The sequence below is a fragment of the Rana temporaria genome, chromosome 2, assembly GCF_905171775.1.
Source record: "Rana temporaria chromosome 2, aRanTem1.1, whole genome shotgun sequence".
In the NCBI taxonomy this organism is placed as follows: domain Eukaryota; kingdom Metazoa; phylum Chordata; class Amphibia; order Anura; family Ranidae; genus Rana; species Rana temporaria.
In genome coordinates this window covers 299,927,054-299,933,132 of record NC_053490.1, presented here as the reverse complement: position 1 = coordinate 299,933,132, position 6,079 = coordinate 299,927,054, and positions in this window count along the sequence as shown.

The window sequence follows — 6,079 nt, the reverse complement described above, 5'->3', positions numbered from 1 at the left end:
CCAGTTAAGTGACTTCTGAAGGCAATTGGTTCCACTAGATTTTAGTTAGAGGTATCAGGGTAAAGGGGGTAGAATACAAATGCACACCACACTTTTCAGATATTATTTTTATTTTTATTTTTTTTAAATCGAAAACCATTTATCATTTCCCTTCCACTTCACAATTATGTACCACTTTGTGTTGGTCTATCAAATAAAATCCCAATAAAATGCATTTACGTTTATGGTTGTAACATGACAAAAATGTGGAACATTTCAAGGGGTATGAATACTTTTTCAAGGCACTGTATGCAGGCAGAAATGGCTCACAAGGACAAGTTGGATGAAGAATGTACAGCGACAAATAGGCAAACAAGATGCAGAAAGCAGCATTGGTGTAGAAAGCAGGCAGAGCATTTAGCACAAAAACATACACGCAGAAGGGGACAAAAATAATAGGAATTAAAAAAAAGTAAAATTTTAAAATAAAAGGTAGTACTTTACTGGCAACAGTTTCAAGTTTGTTTCATTAGGGATTACTAGGGATGGAGTCATTGGCTTACTTGTAGCCACTGCCTCATTGAAAGTCCCAACATATACCTTCTCCTCCAATCAAGTTTGTTTCAGTTTTGTTTGTTAATAACTTAAGCCACGTACAAACAATCGGTTTGTCCGCTGAAAACAAACCGATCGTGTGTGGGCCCCATCAGTTTTATTTCCAATGGTGTAAAAAAATAGAGCATGTTTTACATTTTTCCTATGGATAAAAAAACAATAGAAAAATCCGATCGTCTGCATGGAACTCCATCGGACAAAAATCCACGCATGCTCAGAATCAAGTCGACGCATGCTTGGAAGCATTGAACTTCATTTTTTTCGGCTCGTCGTAGTGTTGTACGTCACCGCGTTTTGGCACGATCTGATTTTCGACTGATGGCGTGTAGGCAAGACTGATGAAAGTCAGCTTCATCGGATATCCGACGAAAAAATCCATCGGATTAGATTCCATCAGATATCCGATCGTGTGTACAGGGCTTAAGCCTCTTAGAAGATATATGATTTATTTATCTTTTTAAATTCACTTTAAATATATCCAAATTTATGAACTTTTAAAGTATCTTTTGGCAACTATCGTAGTTTGCAGAGGTCACCTGCTTCATATGATTAAAAAAAATGTTGCATAATTTAAACCTTGTATTGGAGGACAAATGATCACGATGACCCTTTCACATGTAATAAAAGAGATGACTTCTGATAACGAGAAACAGTGCTGAGCGTATCTATTACCAGTAATGTAACAGGTTTCTATGGAGGAGGAGACAGGAATGCCTTTACAGCCGGCTGATGGGTTTATTCTCAATGACACCCGTGTTAATCACCATTATCAGAGAGTTTAATAATTGGATTCTCCTGGCACAGGCAGCTGTCACTTGTACACTGAACTTGTCACCATAGCTTGACACATTTCCTTTAACAGAGGGCTTGAAGTGAGGAAAATATGCCAATCATATACTGTTTATGCCTTAGGTGCATAAAATGGATTTTGAGGTCAGGAGGGCACAGAATAATTTTAGGTGTAAGACATGTTCTCACCATGATAGCAACAACAAAGCAAAATATAGCTAACATAGATTTCATCATCTGCTCTTAATCTTTATGACATTCTTACAGAACCTATTTCTTTTCTCATCTTAATTATAAAAAGTAGATGAATGCTAAAAATGCAAATATATTTGTAGATCTTATTATGTTTATAATAATTAAATATTAAGCTATTATTCATCATGCTAATTACTGTTGTTAATGGTAATACTACATAATTATATTTTGGGTTACTGTTTAATGCTGTCACAGCCGGTGGCTTGAGGGTACGGGGACAAGAGTGTGAATGATGCAAAAGGTATTGCTGTCTGTCTCAAATCTTTTGAAATTGACCAACTTGCTGGCCAAGTATAACAAGAACCCCTAAAAGCCCCCTATTCAGACACAGATTAGCAACTATAAACTACACACACTCACACTAATATCCAATCTGCCACCCCTTACATTTATTACGCTCCTTACACCTCCAGTAAGTATACTTTGCCCTCAAGCAGATTGGCACACAGGCTTTCACAGACCACGCACACACTGCTCTTATTAGCAGTTACAAGTTAGCTAAACCAGGCAATAATACTTCTAGAGTTAGTACAAATACTCAATCATAGTTTGTTACCACCAGCCACCGCCAGAGAACACTCCATTAAATAATAGCTGGATACTGTCCCTCAACAGACGCCTTATGTCGCGTACACACGACCGTTTTTCGGGTTCTAAAAAATGACGGTTTTTTTAATGTCATTAAAAACGATCGTGTGTGGGCTTCAGAGCATTATTCTGGTTCTAAAATTTTTTTTTTAGAACATGCTCTATTTTTTCATGACGTTTTTAACGTTGACGTTTTTAAGGTTGTAAAAAATGGTCGTGTGTGGGCTTTAACGACGTGAAAAATCCGCGCAGGCTCAGAAGCAAGTTATGAGACGGGAGCGCTCGTTCTGGTAAAACTACCGTTCATAATGGAATAAGCACATTCATCACGCTGTAACAGACAGAAAAGTGCGAATCGTCTTTTACTAACACGAAATCAGCTAAAGCAGCCCAAAGGGTGGCGTCATCCGAATGGAACTTCCCCTTTATAGTGCCGTCGTACGTGTTGTACGTCACCCCGCTTTGCTAGAGCGTTGTTTTTTTCATGATCGTGTGTAGGCAAGGCCATTTTAATGATCGGGTTGAAAAAAACTTCTAGACCCGTAAAAACTTTATTTTTTAGAACCCGAAAAACGGTCGTGTGTACGCAAGATTAGACACTGCAATTTACTAGACATGTGCATTCGTTTTCGTCCAAATGCATTTTCATCCGAATTTTGGGTATTTTCGTTATCGTTTTAGCAAATGAAAACGAACGCGCAGAATCCGTATTCTGAAAGATCTGACATAAAAAAATGCTTTATTTTCGTTTTCATTGCTACAACATTTCGATATAGATAGGAGATTCAACATGACGCTGACAATAGCAATCTGTGTCTATCGAAACTGCGGTCGAATGTGCCTAACCTTAACTCTATTAGTCCAAGATTATTTTATTAAAGGAAGAGAGGAAGAGGAGAGGAGAGGAAAGATTCGACATAGAGAAAAAAGATTCGACATTATAGAGACAGTGTTGGGGTAGACCATTCGACATGAACGACGAAGATTCGACGAAGCAGAGAAAAACATACAAACGTCAAATCTGTCATTGAAGGCTTATGGTGTCTGTCGAAATTTCTAAAAAGACAAGCAGCTAAACTGTACGACGCTGCAATCGTACATTTCCGGTCAAATGCTCGGCCCATAGACTATAGAAGAATTTGAATGTTGGTTGACTAGTAATAATAACTCATAAATATAATTATTACTAGTGTCATTCAGCATTAGAATTCTTCTATAGCTTGTAGGCGGAATATACGACCGAAAATGTGTGATTGCGGCATTGTACAGTTTAGCTGCTCCGTCGAACCTTCTTAGAACATTCGACAGACACCATAAGCTTTCAATTGACAGATTCGACCTTAATTAATTCGGATTTTCAGACGAATGCATTTTATAATGAAATAAAATAAATAAAAACAAATTTCGGGAGTAAAATAAACTTAATTGCGGACGAAAACAAAATATTTCAGTGTGCACATGTCTACAATTTACTAAACATGTGCGGTTCGTTTTGTTCCGAATTGAAGTTCGGACGAATTAAAAATTTTCGGAAATTCAGATGTTTCCCAATTTCTAAAATTACAATAGTACCGAATTTAAATGAAAAAAAATTGGATACAATTCGAATTCGAATAGTTTTCGAATAATTTTCAAAGACTTTTCGATTAGTTTTCAAATTCGAATTTGAAAAGTTGGAATCTATATATTTATCTGTTGAGAAGAAAAAGAAAGTAGAGTTGGCGCTGGTCCTACGGAGACAAATGCTCCATAAAAGAGGCTCCTAGTGTAAGGTGCAGTGTGAAAATTAAACACAAAGTGCTAAATGATTCAAAGTGCCACTGCCAAGTGCCTAAATTACTAGAATGATTCCACAGTGTATATCATAAATGCAGCTATGAAAATAAATAAAAAAATTACATAAAATATATATCACAGTGCTGTGCAAATTAAAGTGCTATTGTGCCTATGTAAACACTGCTAGGTAAAGAAAATGTGCAAAACGTGAAATTCCTGTACCATTAGGGTACCTATGTTAACCCTTTAAGAGATGTGCTGAAAAAAAAAATGTGTTTTTTCAGTGCAATATAACGTCCTTATTGGAAGTAAACAAATCCAATTGCCAAAAGCTGAGTGATTCTAAAAGTGCTTCGTGCTCTTGTATGCCGTGATCACTGCAATCCGTGCTCTTATACACCCCGCACTCACCAACTTTTTCACCCCTTCTTAGGGTCTGGTGCCTTCACAGCATAGGCCACTGTGTAGCCCTCTGGATGTTACGCGTCCCCCTGCACTGATGATGTTAGTCCAGTAATAGCCCATACATAGGAGAGAAAGGAGCCCCAGATAGTGTAGTATCGTTTTATACTTTATTTAAATAAACGAAAAATGGGTACTCACATGTAGACAAAAACAGTATGGCATATAATGTTGACAAAAGTCTGATGCCTGGAAACGATGTGACGTTCGTAGAGTGTTCTACCGGTTTCGTTGTGTGACTTCATCTGGAACACGCTGAGCGTCACTTTCACTTCCTTTTTATAGCAGACTGTGATCTGTCTTCCACCATTTTGGGTGTGATATTGAAGACTGGAGCCTGAAATAGATCGCCCACCATTTTGGGTAGGTTTTTGAAGACCGAAGACCACAAATAGTCAGGCAGTGGCCATGTTTGTTGGGATTTTGGAGACATAAGTCTTACTTCCTATAATTGTTAGTATTAGCCTGACGGCCGTTTAAATTATTTTTGGAGACACAGATCAATACAAGGTTGTAAAACATGCTATGTGTTACTGGAATCTTGTAACCTCTAATCCCCAGGTCACGATGTGCTATATTAAGACGGATAACAACAAGCTCAAAAAATTGGTTAAAAATTAGGTTAAAAAAATTGAATATATTAAATATATATGTGCCATGGTGATGCACTAACCCTATTATCTTCCTACATCAATTAAGGTGAAAATAAACCAGGAATAAGAATATACATGAATCAATAACATGAAATGTGGTGATATATTTAAAAAAATATAAAATAAAAATAAAAAAATAAATAAAATATTTGTGTGATAAAATTGGAAGTGTCTTAGGTGGAAGATAATTATAAAACCTAATGAAATGGTAATTAGGTAAAATATAGAATAAAGTGTTAAAACTTTAAAAATTGGTTAGGAAACAGTTAGGATCTAGATCTATGTTCAAGCCTGAGGGATGGAGAGTGTCTAGCTGAAAAATCCATCGGGTCTCATTCTGAGATACTTTAATCTTTTTATTTTCCCATCTCCAATGTCCCTTAATCTTATCAATTCCATAGAAGATCATACATGTGGGGTCCCAGTTGTGGTAATCTCTGAAATGTCTGGAAACACTGTGTTTGTTAAACCTGTTTTTGATATTGGTTATGTGTTCCCGTATTCTGATGTATAACTCTCTTGTGGTTCTGCCCACATATTGCTTCCGGCATGGACATTCAATGACATAAGTTACGTGGGTGCTTTTGCATGTAATCAGTTTTTGTTATGTTCAGATCCATTAGCTAAAGAGGTGAACTTCACTTGTTTCCAATTCATTTTCTTGCTTACCCTACAGGGTAAGCATGTGCTGCATTTGAAAAATCCTTTGAGGTGCTTAAAGATTTTAATTTGCTTTGGAGGGTCCAGGGCATTATGAACAAGCCGATTTCGTAGATTCGGTGCCCTTCTGTATATAAAAGAGGGTCTAGTGGGTATGATGGTTTTCAATACTTTGCCAGATTGCAAAATAGGCCAGTGTTTTTTTATTATGGCTTCCAGGGATTTGTGCTGTATGTTGTATCCTGTTAAAAATGCCATGTAGATACGTTTATTTTTTGATATCTTATTTTTTTATGTACCTT